This window comes from Herpailurus yagouaroundi, unplaced genomic scaffold (assembly GCF_014898765.1).
Source record: "Herpailurus yagouaroundi ecotype Mexico unplaced genomic scaffold, PumYag 160, whole genome shotgun sequence".
Taxonomy (NCBI): Eukaryota; Metazoa; Chordata; class Mammalia; order Carnivora; family Felidae; genus Herpailurus; species Herpailurus yagouaroundi.
The window spans coordinates 48,033,525-48,053,982 of NW_024412401.1; the positions used below are offsets into that span (position 1 = coordinate 48,033,525).

A 20,458-nucleotide genomic window follows, 5' to 3' on the forward strand; every position below is an offset into this window, starting at 1 on the left:
TGACCTGGCCAGTCACCAACTCAGAAGCATACATATGATGGCTCTCCTTGGTGTCAGCATGCTGGCTCCTTAGCATGGTATTTAATACCTGTCACATTCTGGACCCAGTGTACCACTGCTAAAGCCTACTGAACAGTAGTTAAGAGCACAAAGACTTGGGGTGAGACAGATCCAGGTCTGAAGCCTAGCTCTGTCACTTCCTTAGTCCCAAGACCTTAGGAGTTCAGCACCTTTCAGAACCTCCAATTCCTTATTTGGAAGAGCAAATAAGGTATGTATAAAATGCCTGGCACACAGTAACTGACCAAGAAATGTACCCCTTCTTCCATCCTTCAATTTCTAATGTCTCCTCTTCCCAGAAGGTAGAAGTCCAAATTCACTCTTCTCTACTCCCTAGAAGTTTACCTTGCCTTAAGGTTTCACTCTTTTCTCTACCTACCTCCACCACCTCCCTCCCACCTTCTCATGTAAGTATGAGTTATGCAAAGGGAAAAACTGTGCCTCACTCATTTTGCAGTCTCCTAGGGCCGAGAATGTAGTACGGGTATGGCATCAGCTTACTGAAGGGCTCCTTAGGCTATCTTTCAAAATGGACCCACCAGACCTACAACTTCTCTCCTGTCCCGGATAAACTGGCTACACCTCTTCTACTTCCCAGGCCCTGTTGTTCTTCAGGAATTCTCTTCTCTGAAATATCCTCCACACCTAGTATCAGACCTGACATATAGTAGCTACTTATACCTATTAATGGGATGAATGATGAATATTCTTTTAACACATGATTTTAAATACCTGCATATTATAGCACACAGAGGTACTATCAACCGATTCCCCCATTGTTAAATATGGACATTGTTTCTAACATTTCACTACTATAAATAATATTCATTTATATGTTTACAAAATAAACATTCTCTTATATAAATGTTTGTGCACATATTCCTAGGAGTAGATTACTAGGTCAAGGAGTATGAATGTTTTGTGTGTGTGATACATAATGCTCACTCTTTGAAAACCATCTTTATGATAGTCATGAAATAGCATTATGACTCACATATCATCCAATTAATAAGCAAAAGCTTAAAAACTTAAAATAACTTTAGTGTATAGAATGTGAATAGGTACAGAATCGAAATACATAGAATTTGAACGTGATGATGAATTAAAACATTACATCTCTAACCAGGTTTTTCTTATCTGATCCTATTAACTGAAATAGCAAACTATTTGCTGCCTATCATAAAATTATACAGGCGATAGTTTCCAAAATAGGGAAAGAAGGAAGAATAGATGGTATTCAGCTCAAAACAATCTTGAATTAAGAAATATCCACATAAAGTGAGTCAAGCTGAATTAAGGCTTAAGGACAGAAGGTTCAGTTAGCAGCACTACTTCACATCAAGGTTTGTCAATAATAAATTGAATATCAGATGTCAAAACTGTTGCTAAGTGTTCAATTTCTCTATCAAGAGAAAGAAACAGAGAAAGGAGAGACAGCTTGGCTTCTGCAATTAAAGAGACAAAAAGCAGGCAACGTTACTCCATTAGCCACAACTGCAGAAGCAGATCGTTATATGCAGTTTTAACGCAGAAATAAATATATCAGTGTATGCAGACAATGTAATGATGCAAATTGATAAGAGGCTTACTTGTAGCCTTCCAAAGGTAACACACTCTTAATTAAGGAATGGCTACAGTCCCATTTCACCGGTATCTTCCTCCCCAACTTCCTCAGCAAAGACCAGAGGATGCTATATTCTACAAATTTATGGCCCAGTCTTTAAAAACATGGTATCCATACGTGGTACACACAGGCCTGAAATCATTATTCTGATGATGACTAAGGGACTTTATTTGTTCAGAGTAATGATTTTGAACAAAATCTGGCCTAAAATCTGGTTCAAGCCAGGTTTAACTGACTATGAGAAATAAAGAAGGTCTACATAGGGAGGAAAAAAAACAATAATCCCAAACACCAGGCAGTAGCATTTTGCTCTCAATAAATGCTGGCTTTACGGGCTCAGAGAAAGAACTCACTTTTTCACATTCAAAACGGTAGCAATGAACTTATGAATAGATTTTGTATAAAATTCTACGACAAATCCATTCAGAGCTAGGGGCTTGGCTTTGTAGTGCTATCTTAACCCTCAATAAATCTGGAACATTTAAAGGCTATTAAATTAACATTTCCCTGATCTGGCACCTATAGTCAAGTTAATTTGTCAAAAACATTTCTACAGTTTGTCACTGGACACTGTATTTCCTGACAAGTTAAGTTTAAAATAAAATTGACAAAATCTCATTAATTTCCTGTGAATCACCAACCTTGGTTCCATTAAGCTTTTATTATTAAGAACGTCAACTGTCACTCTTTCTTTAACAAGGTCAAGTTCTGATGTGGGTACTTCCAGGATCCTTATTATATTAATAGAAGCTAGTAAAGCAGTGCAGTGTGGTGGTTAAAAGCATTAAGTTGAGGAGTCAGAAAGACCTGGGTTCAATTCTCAGCAATGCCATCTACTGTGTGTCCTTGGACAATTTTATTTAACCTCTCTGAGTCACTATTTCCACACAGCAGGAGAAAGCTCCTCCAGGAGCTGTTGAAAGGATTCAATGATACCGTGCATATAAAAAGCACTTATCACTGTGCCTAGTCCATACTAAATGCTCAAGAAATGTTGGCTGTTTATTTTATTAGGTTTCCGGGCCCCCCCCCCCCGTTTTTACATTCACAGACTTAAAAACAACAACAACAACAAACCAACTTTATTGCTACTCATAGACTTTTAAAGTGGCAAGGAATTTTAAGGGTCGTCCCCTCTAAGCCATTTTCACCAAATGGCTGTCCTACAACCTCTTCAGAACACCTTCACTGATGAGGTCCCTGCCACACCTTCAGAGACAGACCCTTTCCTTTGTTAGGCAAAGAGTTTTGGTGGCTGAAACTGTTTCCTTCTACTGAGATGCACTCTGCAGATTCCAGGCACTGATCTTACTTCTAGCCCTCAGGAAATTGTAACTAATCCACCTCCACGTCCACAGACATCCTTCACATAACTGAGAGCCTCAAACAAAGTAAGTTTTGTTACTAAGTGCCGTAGAATGAGCCAGACTACAACTATAATCCTTTCAAAGAGTATAACATAGCACAGAAAATAGTACTTCCATCAGGTTTTCTTAGATTAGTTATTTTCATAAATTTTCTTTCTACAGCATCTATAGTAAATGTAAATCTATAGTCTTGGACCCAAAAACAGGGAAGGGGGTTGTTGCTCTCAGGAAAGTTTTCCTCTATTAAAAATAAATCGTCCATATTTTGAGGCTCTGACAGTCTTCTTCCACTTTTGAAAAAAACAAAATGCCTACAGCTAATGGTTTAAACAATCTAACTGTTATCAAGTGAAATTTGGGTAACAGCCTTGGATAATTTTGTTTCAAGATACCGACTTGTTCAAACACAGGTAAGAAATTTTACAAAATGGGGAGGGCGAAGGATGAAGAGGAGAAAACGAAAGCCTACCCATAAACTGTATCAGGAATAACAACCATCTTCTTTCTCAAAGTCTTAAATTCAGAAAGCAGCTCCTGATACTGTCAGTTTTTACTATCATGGGTTATATTTGTTATGTAAGTCTTTGCAGGGTCTATAGAACTGGTCTGGACCTTGAGCTGTGCAACCTTGGGCAAGCCCATAACCTCTCTGAAAGCCAATTTCCTTAGCCATAAAACAGAGATGAGGCTACCTACCGCAAAAGAATGGTAGGGCATATAAAGTAAAAATAAAGCATGGTAAAACCACTCTGTGAACTGCAAACTGTTCTACTACGAGGATGTCAGTCATTCCTCGTAATTGTTACCTAAGTTATTAATCAGACCAGGCAGATCTTTGGATAAATCGTCCCTTCAAACAAACATAAAGTTGAGAAGCAGAGGCAAGAGGCAAAGGTCTCTATCTCAGTAATTAAAAGAGAAAAGCCATTGCATCCTCTTCTCATCCAGCCTCAGGATGTTCCGGCACATACCAGAAGGTGCTCTCACACAAGTACAATCCAGCCATCTTAAAGCATAATGGAATGTAAAGTGTCCATTTTGAATTTTCATAGCCATTGTGGGATTCTTTAGATCATTAATGTTACACAGCACTTTGCATTTAATTATACAAACAATGGCTTCTATAATGATGATGATATCAGGGAAAAGTAATTTGCATGAACTAAGCCCCATCACCTAGGGTAAGTATAGGAACCTCTTCATTATTAAATCATTTATATAATAAAATCAATATGCTTTAAAAGTAAAAATAGGTTTTTTAAAACCATAAAGAAGAGTTACATGTTTTAAACTCTATCAATTACCATAATATAATGAGTCTTTTTAAGATTTAATATCAACTTTTAAAATTAAAACTCAATGGAGAATGTATACTTGGCTCCATTACTAGATGATGTATCTCTACAAAAGGTTACAGTACAGCTATTATCAACCTCCTAAATTATACGGAAAATTTGGTACAACCCTCCACTACCCCCAAGGACAATTTAATTCCAGAGATGGTGAAGTATTTTGAGAATATAAAATTGTATAAATATTGAAGGAAGTAATTCCAATGCATATATCATATTCATTTCTTGCAGGGCTTCAGTTGATTAAATATGACAAATTTTTAAAATGTCAGTATACAACTTAAATTTTTTATTGTGTCCTTAATTTTGAACAGTTTTTGAAAACGCACAAATTTCTACACAGTAGTACATTCATGGCTAAGTGTTTTATCACTTTAAAATTCAGTATTTCTTAATGATATAATTCAAAAGTTTTACTGAATCATTATTTAGTAAGTCATAAAAACCTCTTAAAATTAATCTTTCATGCACATCTAGCTTATTCAAAGTTAGAATTTAATTAGATGGCCTTGGCACAAATGGGCTTACTACTTTATTTGCTTAATCAGTATATGTCTTTTCAGTAATTATAATTAATTCAAATCCCTGACGCACCTCCTAGCAAACAATGTAAAACCATCAGACAAAATGGAAATAAATAGCTTTACATTTCTCCAATGACGACATTCACTTTCATTCTGGAAGCGCGCACGTGAAATAGCTGGGGTAGGTGTTACTCTGTGCAGGAAAAGGCCACACAAAGAACCTGCACCTCTGGTGACAGAAAGAGGCTTGTCTACATCAGAAAATACATTACCTTTTTGACATTATGAAAACGATACAACAGCAGAGAGCCAACTGAGAAAGTTTAGGTTTACCAGTTTGCAGATGCATGTTGAAATACAAACAGCAGCAAGAAAAAGACAGACTAAATTATTATCCATCTAGAACAACATTTCTGGTTGAGAAAAATCACTTCTAACTATATAAAAATTTTAATTGAGAAGCAGCCCAAAAGAGTCTATCAGGCCTTTATCCCACATGTCTCTCAGATACAATGAAAGGAAAAGTAGCGGCAGAAAACTTTATTTTTACTTTTTAAGATTTTATTTTTAAGTCATCTCTACACCCAATGAGAGGCTTGAATTCAAAACTCCGAGATCAAGAGTCACACACTCTACAGCCAAGCACCCCAGAAAATTTTATCTTCAAAACTGAGAGGTCATGGGGCACCTGGGTGACTCCGTCAGCAGAGCACCTGCCACTTGATTTCAGCTCAGGTCATGGTCTCATGGTTTGTGGGATCGAGCCCCGTGTCAGGCTCCGCACTAACAGCACAGGGCCTGCTTGGGATTCTTTCTCTTTCTTTTTCTCTCTCTCTCTCCGTCTCTCTCAAAATAAACAAATTAAATAAATAAATAAATCTGAGAGGACAACAACATCCACCAGATAAAACTGTCAGCACTGAGTAGTTTAAAAAATAAAAAGCTCTTCATGAGTCACACTGCTCAATGAGGTCACTGGCCTAGCAGGACAAAGCTAACCAGCTCCAGAGCAGACAGCCTTAGTGGGAGGTGGGACTAGGTACGAAGACCCCATTCCTCTGAACACAGCCCCTTTGTGAACGGGCGGGTCACAAGTGCTGGCTGCCTTTTGTTGGGCACCTATCAGGGTCCAAGTACTTTTCATACATTGTCTCATTTATTGTCCCCAATAGTCCTATGACGAGCTCACTCTCTTTTATTTTTTTTATATGAAATTTATTGTCAAATTGGTTTCCATACAACACCCAGTGCTCATCCCAACAGGTGCCCTCCTCAATGCCCATCCCCCACTTTCCCCTCCCTCCCACCCCCATCAACCCTCAGTTTATTCTCAGTTTTTAAGAGGCTCTTATGGTTTGCCTCCCTCCCTAACTTTTTTTTCCCCTTCCCCTCCCCCATGGTCTTCTGTTAAGTTTCTCAGGATCCATGTAAGAGTGAAAACATATGGTACCTGTCTTTCTCTGTATGACTTATCTCACTTAGCATAACACTTTCCAGTTCCATCCACGTTGCTACAAAAGGCCATATTTCATTCTTTCTCATTGCCACGTAGTATTTCATTGTGTATATAAACCACAATTTCTTTATCCATTCATCAGTTGCTGGACATTTAGGCTCTTTCCATAATTTGGCTATTGTTGAAAGCGCTGCTATAAACATTGGGGTACAAGTGCCCCTATGCATCAGCACTCCTGTATCCCTTGGGTAAATTCCTAGCAGTGCTATTGCTGGGTCATAGGGTAGGTCTATTTTTAATTTTCTGAGGAACCTCCACACTGCTTTCCAGAACGGCTGCACCAGTTTGCATTCCCACTGATAGTGCAAGAGGGTTCCCGTTTCTCCACATCCTCTCCAGCATCTATAGTCTCCTGATTTGTTCATTTTGGCCACTCTGACCGGTGTGAGGTGAGCTCACTCTCTTTTAAAGCTGAGGAATGAGAGATTCATGAAGTAGGCTACTGCAAATCTCTCAACTGGGGGGAACATCGTGCGAACCCAGGTCTGTTCCACTCTAGACCCCTACCCCCTTGCTGAATCCTAGTCCTGAAGAACTCTCGGATAGGCCTGGGTATTTAGGGAAGGTCACAATGGCTTCCGATTCATGCTGCAGCCACCGTGTCAGGGCTGGAAGTCCTGGACAGTGAGCCTCAAACACCCTTCTGGCTGAGACACACAGGAAGGCCCTCCTCTTGTGGCTCTGCCTGTCACATGAAACTCTGCAAAGCTCCACAGGGAGCTGCTACTAGGGAGGGACACTGGGGTACCTGCTTCTGGTGTTACCTCTTGTGTACAGGCAGAAGGCAGGAACTATTTCAGACTTCCTTGCCTCTGCGCTCACAGAAGGGGCTCGATAAATCTTTACTGATTATGTTTCAGAAGTAAAACATAAGGCAACACCAGCTCCATGAAGAGTAGGTAGGTGGGACCTTCTGCTCTAGTTTTCAAAAAGCAGGGGCCAAGTACCAACTGAGGGGCCCCAGAGAATCCTTACTCCTGGATTAAGAGTCTCATCAGGGATCGTGAGGTGATTCTATTACTAAATGTGGCTACCCAGGTGGCAGTATCCAAGGTGCTCTGATGATGACAAAGGAGGCAAGTAACAATTAGGTCCTTGGAGAGCCAGGCAGGCAGTGTATGACATCAACATGGCATCAAGCTCCAACACAAGCAAAAGGTCTGATGAGACAAAGGCTCATCTCAGGTTGCAACTCTCTGTGGAAACGGGCAGCCCAAGACCTGCTCACTTGCAGAAACTGACAAGGCACTCGGGTCCCTGGGTCTCCTGGGTCTCTCCTCAGCCCCCTGGCATTATTTCCCTCGTGTTCATCCCGAGTCTTAGTCTAATCTCCTCTGAGGTCCTAACTAAACCAGACATAGGGAGAGTCGGGATTTTATCTTATTAAAATAGATATGGCTAATTTGTCTTTTCAAATTCATTTTAAATTAAATTGGATTTCCTCGGAAGGCTGCTAGGTCAGTTCCCCTGCTGCGAATGCAGGACAAAGGTTAATTGCGCGCCCTTCACCAGCTCTTCTGCTCTCCTGGGCAGGCTCAGATAACCTGCCCCCGAGAGGTGGGGAAGGCTTTGGTTTATTGGGTGATAATGTTGCCATTAAAGCCATTTACCATTATGCCAAGAAACATTTTATTTTTTTTAACTAAACAACAAGATATGATAGCAATAACAAGAATGAAATGCAATTATGTTACCAACTGATGGTTAGTTATTCTCAAGCACAAAATCCAAAGAATAGGACTTCACCTATTTCCTTCCACAAAAGGCCCCAATACATGCGAAAGTACGCACACTTTTACAACAAACTGTTTTCCGGTTCCAGTGTAAAATTCCATTAACATTTGCACTTAATTTATCTCATTTAAACTGTCTATGTTCATGAAAATTTAACCCAGTAATTCCCTGTTATACAAAGCATAACAAAGTATGAATATTTAAATACAATGTAAATAAAACACTTTATCAATTATATTTTTGTATTCTAAATTAGTGACTTCACTTAGCATGTCTGCCTTGCACAGCACCACACTATTTTTCAATTAAAGGTCCAGATGTTTCAAAGGCTCCAGTAGGCAACGGCAGTTATGAGAAATGCTTTATCTGCATTGTAATCATCACCACCACATCAGCTCCAGGCTGCATTAACATCCTCATGTTTTATTCCAGCTCCCTTTCTAACAGAGCAGGTAATTATACCACACAGCAGAGAAACACAATCCTAAGAGCTGGACAGTTTCCGTACAAGCATCCACCTGAGCAACACATTCTCACACGCAATCTTAAAATTTGGGGGTACTGCTTATGAGGAACATTGACCATCCAGAATATTTAAATAAGAGTGAATCACAGGCATACCAAGTTTAGCTTCAAATACTATTAAAACGCAGGATGCCTTGCACAGACACATTTATGTATACTGAAAATCACCTAGAAGTTTGTGTGTGTAAAAACCACTAGCATTTGTTACAATATAAGTCACTTCTACTCATTCTTAATGCCAGTGTCATCTCTTGAACAAGTCAATTCTATCTTTATCCAAAAATGACAATTCACCTGAGCTGAGACTGAGCAAGTATAGCAATTATCCAGTACCCATCAGATAAAAAAAATACAAGGGCAGAACAAAATGCAATTCTGACAGCTGCAACAAAAACACTATTGCATTTATTACTTAGTTAATTAAGTGACTCCCTTTCCCCAAAATGGAAAAGAATACCATAGAACAAACACTGCTATGCTGAGTAAACAGTGTAATCTAATGGGAAAAACACAGTAGTACCTCGTTGTTAAGAAAACTAACAAAATTCCCTTTAATTATAATTTTGTAAATTATTCTACACATATTTTTGTATTTTGAAATATTCCAAGAGGAGATGCCCTAAGGAAGACACTATTCAAAAGATAAATGCCTTTTACAAACATTAAAACCTCTGACAGGTCAAATGCTGGCAGTTTCCACTTCAGCATCTGAAAGCAGACAGCTTCCATTCCTTTCTGAAGGAACCTTAGGTGGAACATTTTTAATACATCACCATGTCACTTTTTAATGTGCCCCAATCTATTAACCACATGGCAAACTAACAGGGATTTTTAAAATATGGGCTTTATGGCTTTGTGCTGGTGATTAATTAAATAAATAGCCACTGTTTCACAAATCATCCCTCTAATTAGTCTAAAACAGACACTTCGCAGTCACTGGTACTGCTGCCATCTGAAGCTCACAGAAGGGCTGGAGCGGTGCGGTGCGGCCGTGTCTCGGTACTTGGGAGCCCACTGTCGCGGGCTCCACGGCTGGCATCCCACCCTGCCACCCAGAGGCAGAGGTGCCATCGTTGCAGGTGCTGCAGTCAGCTGGAATTTGATTCCAGCTGCTCAGAAAAGATGTTCCCCTTAATTATTCTCCCTCACCCTAAAGGAAACAATGGAACAACAAAGGAAAAAAAGCACCACCTCCAGCTGCAAACAGAAGAGTCTTCACCAACACTTTTGCTGGACTGAGGAAGAAAGTTGGTTCCGGCGATCTACTTTAGGAATAAATAGGGTGCGAGGTCAAACAGGCTGTCCTTAGAACTCAAAACATGTTATGTCATTCTCCTGAACTCAGATATCAAGCAATTACTTCCAAATTTTATTATTTAAAAGACTGAGAAGGTCACTCTTTTAAAAACTGATACAATTCAATCTAACTTGTTTTAGTAGCATATTTTAAAAGATGGTAATTTCTCTGAAAGCAAATTAAAATTAGAGACAATTTTTAGTGCCAAGGAAAAAAATCAAATGGGAATATCTCAAGAATCCAATTTTCTTCAGGAAATACATTAAGTAGTTTCTTAATCTTGGTATTTCAACTTCATTAGGTATGTTTAGAGGAAGGAAGGAAAAATGGAAGGAAAGGAGGAAGGGAGGGAGAGAAGAAGAGAGACAGAGTGGGTGGGAGAAAGGGAGGAAGAAAGGGACAGAGGGAGCAAAGGAAGAAGAAAAAGAAAAGGGGGACAGGAAGGGGGAAAGGGACTGAGAAAATTCAGTGGGGATAACACACCCAAGTGTGCTACAGAGTATTCTGTAGAGAGGCTGTCCTGATTTCCCCTCTAGGAGGCCATTTCTAAGAATGGGAGGAAATGGGATATGGTAAAAAAAGACTTGGCCCCTGAAGCAAGACAGACTAAAGGGTCTTATGCTCTTGGCTACATCATATAATCCAGTTTAGCCTATTTCCTTCCATCCTGTACAAGATTTTAGCCCTTACTCTATATACCTATAGGGACAGTGAGATTCTGTGGGTAAAGCACCTAGCACACTCCTTGCACAGAGCAGATGATCACAAAAGGATGAACATGATGGTGGCCATGAGAAACGGGTTGAAGGCAGAGCCTGAATTACTTATTTTCACCCTACAGCACCTTTTTGAAAGAGCCAAGGTGACTGCAGCCCATACTGCACATGCTGTGTCCCAAATATGAAAAAGAGGGACAAAAGCACAAAATGTACATGAACACAGAACTACCACATATGCTCACTGTATTGAAGAAAACCCAAATCACCAGCACCTAAGAAGAAATAATGTAGTTTCTCTAACTTTCATCTTCATCGGCCACAGAGATAAGGGAGGAATGTTTCTTTTTTTTTTTTAATTTTTTTTTCAACGTTTATTTATTTTTGGGACAGAGAGAGACAGAGCATGAACGGGGGAGGGGCAGAGACAGAGGGAGACACAGAATCGGAAACAGGCTCCAGGCTCCGAGCCATCAGCCCAGAGCCCGACGCGGGGCTCGAACTCACAGACCGTGAGATCGTGACCTGGCTGAAGTCGGACGCTTAACCGACTGCACCACCCAGGCGCCCCGGTTATAGAAATTGGAAGGAAAAAAACCGAGATTTCCAAGGATGTGGAGAAAAAGGAACTCTCGTACGCTGTTGAGAAAGCAAACTGCTGCAGCCACTCTGGGAAAAAAATACGGAGGTTCCTCAAAAAGTTAAAAATAGAATTACCCTACAATCCAGCAATTGCATTGCTGGATATTTACTCAAAGAATACAAAAACACTAATTCAAAGGGATACATGCAACCCTATGTTTATAGCAGCACTATCTGCAATAGCGAAGATATGGAAGCAGTCCAAATGTCCATTAAATGATGAATCGATACGGGAGATGCGGTATGTACACGTACACACACACACACACACACACACACACACACACACACAGGAATATTATTCAGCCATAAAAAGGAATGAAATCTTACCATTTGCAATAACATAGATGGAGCTAGAAAGTATAATGCTAAGTGAAATAAGTCAGAGACAGACAAATACCATATGATTTCACTCACATGTGGAATTTAAGAAATAAATGAACACAGGGAAAAAAGGAGACAGAGAGGGACAAACCAAGAAACAGATGCTTGTTTGTTTTCGTTTGTTTTTGAGAGAGAGAGAGAGAGAGAGCAAGCGAGCGCAGGAGGAGCCTGATGCAGGGCTTGATCCCACAACCCTGTGATCGTGACCCGAACTGAAATCAAGAGTCGGACACTCAACTGACTGAGCCACCGAGGTGCCCCAAGAAACAGACTCTTAACTGTAGACAACTGATGCTTGCCAGAGGGGAGGAGGGTGAGGGGTGGGTGAATCAGGTGATGGGGGCTAAGGAGTGCGCTTTGATGAGCACCAGGCGTTGTATGCAAGTGGCAGACCCCTACACTGTACACCTGAAACTACAATAACACTACATGGTAACTACACTGGGATTAAAACAAAAACTGTGAACAAAAGAAAATGAATGGGCTTTGGATTCAACAAGATCTTGCTTGAAACCTGGCTTCACTACTTACTAGTTGGGTAAACTCAGGCATGTCTGTTCATCTCTGAGAAGCCTCAGTCTTCCCATCCCAAAATGGGGAAAATAAGATGTACTTTAAGGGGAAGCTGGGAAGAATGAATGAAATAGCACAGTAGGCACTCTGGCATATATTAGACATTCAAATAGTTTCCATTGCATTAGGTTGAATCACATGAAACTGCTGACAGTCATCGTTTATAACCTACAAAAGTTGCAATTCCACATTGTTTCACCTACTACTACAGTGACTGAGACAGTAAGTAGGCATGAACTGGAAAAACAAGTGAAAATTCTCAAGAATGCAATGAATTATACTTCTACCAGAATAGGAAGGGAACCAACATATAAAAGGTGTTTTTTAAGACTGTTCATGATTCCAGTAACAGAGCAGCTAATATTTATTAAATACTTACTATAGTGCAAATACTATCCCATATATTTGACATCTATAATATTAGCTTAGGTGATCCCAAAACACCTCAGTGAGACAGATTCAACCATTCTCCCCATTTTGCAGAAGAAACGGAAGCCTGGAGAAATGAAGTAACTTGATCAATCAAGGTCACATAGCTGGTAAAACCATGATGCCAACCTGGAGCTGTCCAACTGCTGAGCCTGAGTTCTTACCTGTCATTTAAAACTGCCTCCAAACACTGAAAAAACTGCTTGTTTTACTTTTAATAAAATTATGGGTGTTTTAGGGACTAGAATAGGCATTTCTCAAAAGAAGATATACAAATGGCCAATAAACACATGAAAAGATGCTCATCACTAATTAGAAGGGAAATGCAAATAAAAACTATAATGAGATACCAACTCACACCCATGAGGATGGCTACTATCAAAAAAAAAAACCCAGGCACAGCTGGGTGGTTCGGGCAGTTATACCTCTGACTCTTGGTTTCGGCTCAGGTCATGATTTTGGTTTGTGAGACTGAGCCCCACATCGGGCTCTGTGCTGACAGCTCCATGCTACACAGCCTGCTTGGGATTCTCTCTCCCTCTCTCTCTGCTCCTACCCAGCTCATGTGCACACGTGCTTGCTCGCTCTCTTTCTCTCAAAATAAATAAACTTAAAAAAAATAAAACAGAAAACTGCAAGTTGATGAGGATGTGAAGAAACTGGAAATCTTGTGCACTATTGGTAGAAAAGTAAAATGGTACAGCCTCTGTGCAAAACAGTTTGCAGGTTCCTCAAAAAATTAAAAATAGAATTACCAAATGACCCAGAAATTCCTCTTCTGGGTATATAGCCTCAAGAGCTGAAAGCAGGGTCTTGGAAGAGATATGTGTACACTCATATTCACTGCAGCATTATTCACAATAGGTAAAACATGGAAACAACGTAAGTGTCCATGGACAGATGAATGGAGAAGCAAAATGTGGTGTATATATACAATGGAACATTTTTCAGCCTTGAAAAGGAAGGAAATTCTGATATCTGCTACAACATGGATGAACCCTGAGGATTATGCTAAATGAAATAAACCAGTCACAAAAGGACAAGTACTGTATGATTGCATTTATACAAGACACTTAGTCAAAATCACAGAGACAGAAAGTAGAATTGTGCCCGCCAGGGGCTGGAGTGAAGGGGGAAAGAAAGGGGAGTTATTGTTGAATGGATGTAGAGTTTCGGTCTTACAAGATGAAAAGAGTTATGGAGATGGATGGAGGTGATGATTATACAGTAGTCTCTCTCTTATCTGCAGTTTCCGCTTTCCACAGTTGCAGTTACCTGTGGTCAACCATGGTCCAAAAGCAGATGAATCCTCCTTCGGACATATTGTCAGGTCAATAATAGCTTCAGGCTACATCACAATTCCTACATCACATACCTCACTTCATCTCATCATGTAGCTATTTATCACTTCACAACACAAGAAGGGTGAGTACAGTACAATAAGGTACTTTGAAAAAGAGAGACTACATTCACGTAGTCTTGTTTTTTTTTTTTTTAGCTTTACAATTCATTTTAAGCAAGTGGTAATCATCAAGTTAGCAATGGTTATTTTCAAAAGTTACTACGCCAACTGCGCTGTCATTTCTCAAGGATGATCAGGTACCTAGAGTCACAGACATTTCCCACATAAGATGCATAATATCAGTAATACTTGGTTTATCACCACAACTGAGAAAACCAGACCTAGGCAAAGAACTAGGTCTGGGGACATGCATGGTCTTAATATAGTGAATGTTTAGCCTGCCCTGATTATTACAAAATCAGAACAGCACAAATATTTGCAAACTTTATTACAGTATAGTTACAGTTGTTCTATTTTATTATTGTTAATCTCTTACTGTGCCTAATTTGTAAATTAAACTTTATCATAGGTATGTATGTATAGGAAAAAAACTGTACACATAAGGTGTATCCACAGTTTTAGGTATCCACTGGGCGTCTTAGAACATATGTCCTGTGGATAAGGGTGGACTACTCTATGACATTATGAATGCATTTAACACCACTGGACTATATACTTCAAAATGGTTAAGATGGCAAAAAAACAAAAAACAAAAACACCAACTTAAAAAAAAAAACAACTGTATGGCGACAAGAAGCAAATAATTTACAAATCACTTTCTGGGGCTTCCAAAGGACGGACATGTCAGTAGGCAAGCAAGCCTCAGCAATGATAGTTTTTCATACCAGCACCTGCAGTGAGTAGGATGATGATACATTCAAAGTTCCAGTGTAAGCATGGCATTCTAGGGTACCATTTCTCCCTTTTCACAGCGTTATTTAAAAAGGAAAAGAGGGGCGCCTGGGTGGCTTAGTCGGTTAAGCGGCCAACTTTGGCTCAGGTCATGATTTCGCGGTCCGTGAGTTCGAGCCCCACGTCAGGCTCTGTGCTGACAGCTCAGAGCCTGGAGCCTGTTTCAGATTCTGTGTCTCCCTCTCTCTGACCCTCCCCCGTTCATGCTCTGTCTCTCTCTGTCTCAAAAATAAATAAACGTTAAAAAAAATAAAAATAAAAAAATAAAAAGGAAAAGAAAAAATCAGACATGTTTCAAAGTTTCCAGGAAAAATCCTAAAGTTTTAATCAGACAGTACTGTGTTCCCATTATAGTCACACCTTTTCGCTATGTGACAAAGGCAGCATAGCTTTTCATTTATTTGTTCGTATATCTATTTATGTTTACATTTCTTACTTCCTGAAACCTTTCATGTAAACAGTGAACAAATCATCACAGAAAGGGAAATGGCACTGACAGTGGATGCTATGAATCTACTCCCTTTAAAAAAATAAAAAGAAAGAAAGAAAGAAAGAAAGAAAGAAAGAAAGAAAGAATGAATTCAAGTCAAGGAAATCCCCAAACACCATGCTTTCAAAGCCAGGATGTAAAAGCAATCACACTTGCATTTAAGGCTTCTTGGAGCCGCCTCTGTGGCACCAAAATCCACCAAAGATAAAGAAGATGTTTGTGCTAAGTTGGGAAAGTGGAGACATCAGCATTTTTACCTTCAGACCATTATTTCTGCTCTCCAGACAGCACCTGATAAAGCATCTAGAGTGTTGTCTTCTGCGCAGCTACTGCTCTTGTGAAGCCTGTGCTCGGGGGTTTCCCTGGGGTTTCCTTTCCGACAATTGCAGCAGAGACTCTGAGAGGGGCCCAAATGAGCTGCCTTAACCTTCCCGTAAACTGATATTTCCATAGAGGATTAAGACAAACATTTCAAATAAGCCAATTTCCTTTACTAAAAAACTAAAGCGACAACAGTAGTACCAAGAGAAATATATAAAGACAATGAATAAGACACACTTTTCTTGTCTTTCGGCATGCAAAAATATGAGCAAAAGGTTAGATGGGAGTGGGCTACACAATTTCCTGTTATTTCTGACGCTCTACATTGGAGCCTAATGAAAAGTTATATAAGAATTACACTGAGGCCCTACCAGGGGGAAGAGGAAAAAAGTCTAAATGCTTCATATTATATGATATATGCTGATGCTGCATGGTATATATTTCTGTATTACTGTTTATTGTAAATTTTTCTATTCAGAAGAATGCAACTATGTCTCTTTTCTAATAAGGTACGTCCAGAACTCTAGGGATGCCAAACGGTTCCCTGTTGAACAGGTGAGAATGAAAATCCCTAACTATCCTTGAGGTCCCTATATAAGGGCATAAGCTTCCTTATCCTAAAATGTGTTAGGCAGTTCCCCTGGGCCACAGGAAGTCAGAATTCCCTTTGACCCAAAGGGGTAGGGATATATATGCTCCTGAACTAACAAAAGGGAACACAAAAGAAAAAGCTAAAGTGGAGAATATACTTACTACATCCAAGTCTTTAGAAAGCTGAGGGGAACCAGAGGGCCTTCTTCACTTTGGTCACCTGCCAAACTTCATACTGCTTTCCTCATCATCTTCTTCTTCTTCTTTTTTTTTTTTTTTTAAGTTTTTTAATTTATTGGGGGGGAGGGGCAGAGAGAGAGAGAGGAAGAGAGAGAATCTTAAGCAGGCTCCATGCTGTCAGCACAGAGCCCAACATGGGGCCTGGTCCCATGAACCATGAGATCATGACCTGAGCTGAAACTAAGAGTCAGACGCCTGACTGACTGAGCCACCCAGGCATCCCTCCTCTTCATTTTCTGATCCTGTGGAGCCTTTCTTGCTTTTCCCTTTATGGTTGTGTCTCCCACATACCCATATTCAGTTTTACACTATTACATGTATAATGTGAGATACACTCTACATTTCACATTTAACACTCTATATTAACACCTTGAGCACTTCTGGAAAGAGAATGGCTAAAATTAAAACCAGCTAACATTTACTCTGTGTGTCAGGTGCCAGGTTGAGCCCTTTACATATATTACCCTCTTCTGATCTGCAAAACTGCCCTCGCTCCATGATACAGATTAAAAAATGCTAAGAAGTTAAAGGAATCATCAAAAGTCACACAGCTAGAGAGAGAACTCAGATGGAAACCCAGGTCTGACAGGATTCAAAAGACCACAATCTTTAACTATTTTAATTCTCTTTAAAACCAATATATTTTTAAAGTTTTTTTTTTTTTGTGAGGAAAAGCCTTTTATTTTGAATCAACATTTTCATGAAGTCAAGAATGATGATATATTTATGCATAAATTGTCTCTTTATATCTTGCTCTTCCTTCTATAATATTCTTTCCATAGCATTTAATACAACACATTAAAAAAATATGTTCTGTTTTACAGAAGAACTTCTGTTTCAGCCACATGGCAAAATATGTACCCTGACCAACAGTCTAACAGAAAACATCTAAAGATTTTGAGGAGCACCTGGGTAGCTCAGTTGGTCAGTGTTCGACTTTGGCTCATGTCATGATCTCATGGTTCATGGGTTCAAGTCCCATGTCAGGCTCTGGGCTGACAGCTCAGAGCCTGGAGCCTGCTTTGGATCCTGTGTCTCCCTCTCTCTGCCCCTCCCCTGCTCGCATCCATCTGTCTGTCTCTCTCTCTCTCTCAAAAATAAAAATAAATAAGCATTAAAAAAATTTTTTGATGAAATATAAAACATTAATTTTACTTAATTCAATAGGCTAGCAAGTATTCAAGGAATTCACAAAGGCCCCAAAATTAAGTGACATGGGCAATGTGGGAAGAAAACAGAACACATTTTTTGCCAATATTGATGGTATTTGCCAAAGTGACATTAAGTGTCTGCTTTCTTCGTCAGATGGACACACAAGACACCCCATCCATAATCTATAATAAAGCTGGAACTCCAAAACCCCAGATGTGAGAGTAAATTAGAATTAAGGTCCCCTCACCTGACAAGGAAAACTTGATGTCCAAAATAAATTTTTTTCTCCTGAGACTTTATAACCACAACCTTCACATAAGATTTTCATGCCAAATTCACATTACCTGATAGGTGGACCAGAAAGAGTCAAACCAAGAATTTAAAGTCATCCTGGAGAGTTGGGGGAGGCGGGGGGGTGCCTGGCTGACTCAGTTGGTAGAGCATACAACTCTTGATTTCAGGGTTGTGAATTTGAGTCCCATGTTGGGTGTAGCGATTACTTAAAAAAATAAAATCTTAAAAAAAAAAAAGTCATCCTGGGCTGGTAGTGGCCCCAGCTCCCAGACAAAAGCAAACAAAGCCTTGCAGGAGGAACCTGTATGACTCAATAATTCCAAAAGAAAAAGTTGCAAAAAATAAGTTGTTCCAGCCTCAAATCATAAAACACAGAAAGTATCATTTAAAAGACCCACAAAGACTGAAGTTAACAGAATGATCAGAAATAAAACAGAAAATAAATGTTTAAAGAAAAAAATGTAAAGTATTAAAAATATAGGTAAGAGCAAGAGACTGTAAAATCTTACCCAGGTTGTGATCTGATATTATGGTTGAGTAAGACAATGTCAGTATCCTTAGGAGATACAAGCTGAAGTATTTAGGAGTGAATGGCAATTCTGAAATGGCTAAATAAAAGATAAATAAAGCAAATATGGAAAAATGTTAACATCTAATGAATGCAGGTGGTACGTATAAGGGTGTTCGCTGAACTATTACTGAGAAAATTATTAAATGTTTCTTAGCAAAACGTTTTAAAAATTACCAAGCAGATTTTTAGAATATCAAAATGGAACTTCTAGAAATGAAAAATCCAGGGGCACCTACCTGGGTGGCTCAGTGGGTTAAGTGCCCAACACGTGACTTTGGCTCAGGTCATGATCTCACAGTTTGTGAGATCAAGGCTGGCATTGGGCTCCCGATGATAATGCAGAGCCTGTTTGGGATATTCTCTCTCCCTCTCCCCCTTCTCCGTCCCTCCCCTGGTCACATGTACACGTGCTCACTCTTTCTCTCCCGAAATAAATAAATAAATTAAATTAAATAAATAAACTTAAAAAAAATAAAAAAGAAAAATCCATTGACTAAAATTATAAGTGCAATGTATGAATTCCATAACTAAAAAGAAAATATGTGAATTGGGAAATAGAACTGAAGAAATTCCCTAGAATGTAACCCAAAGAGAGACAGAGAAAGTATGAAAAGCAGGTTAAGAGATATGGAAGACTGAGGAACATATTCTAACAAGTTTAACTAGAATTTAAGAAGAGAGTGATGAATAAAGGCGCAGAGGTGAAACCTGAAAAGAGAATGGCAGAGAATTTCCAGAGCTGATGAAAGAAACCACTGCACAGACTCAAAAAACCCAGTGAAACCCAAAGAAGAAAAACAAGAAAAATTTGTATCTAAACATGTAAGCGTCCATATACCAGTCTAACCAAAATGGAGCAGATATAGTTACATAAGGGGAGTAGGGGTGACTCTAAAGATAGAGTCACAAATGACAAACAGTTCAATTTACCAGGAAGAAACAATTCTGAACTTGTGTGAACCTAAAAACATAACCTCCTAATATGGAAAAGAAAAATCTGTCAGAACTTTAGGAGAAAAAAGGCAATCTATCAACACAGTGGAAGATTCGAATGTATCTTTGTCTAATTGATAGTGCAAACAGACAAAAAATATCAATAAAGATACAGATTTTAACACAACAGGCTCGACCTAATGGACAAATTTAGAATCCTGCAACCAACGGCAGCATTGCTCCAGCATTCTTTCCAGGTTCACAGGTAATATTTATGAAAAGTGACCCACAATGGTGAACATAAAACCATGCTCAACAATTTTCAAATAATTGGTATCATTAGGCCAGATTCTCTAACCACAAAACAATAAAGTTAGAATCAATAACTAAAAAGCAAAATTATAAAAACCTAATAGGTTTGGAAATTTAGAAACACATAAATAATTCATGTATCAAATAGGAAGCAATAGGAATTAAAAATAGCTAGGGATAGACATATCCCAAAAATGTGAGATTATGAGCTAAAGCTAAAGGAAGAAGGGCCTGCACGTCCACAGCAAGCAAGCATTGCAGTGATTCCCTAAAGTATCTATGGCCATTTTGCAATCATAAACTGACAAAGAGGAGTATCAACACTTCAAGAACTGCTGGACACTGCTGAAGCTGAAAATGGGCCATGGCTACACTGCAGCCCCACTCAGGAGTGGCCTTAAAAGACAAAAGTGATGGAGAACGTTCCCAATAGTCAGAGTTTGGGACAATGCGTTTGTTCATCATCTTTAAGTCAAAGTGAAGGCAAAATGTCAGGAGGTCAAAATATGTAGACTCTTGGGAACATGGATCTCAGTAGAGTTCCCACTGCCCTAACC

The 20,458-nt window shown here is 39.4% G+C and overlaps 1 protein-coding gene and 1 non-coding gene across 8 annotated transcripts in view; both read right to left on the reverse strand.

Moving 5' to 3' along the window:
• The window catches only part of MAPKAP1 (MAPK associated protein 1), a 245,077-nt gene that overhangs the window by 145,417 nt on the left and 79,202 nt on the right, over positions 1-20,458 (reverse strand). The gene's annotated exons all lie outside the window — the stretch shown is intronic.
• LOC121035219 (small nucleolar RNA SNORA72) lies at positions 14,398-14,527 on the reverse strand. Its single transcript, XR_005792804.1, has one exon. It is a non-coding gene; the product is annotated as a small nucleolar RNA SNORA72 (small nucleolar RNA).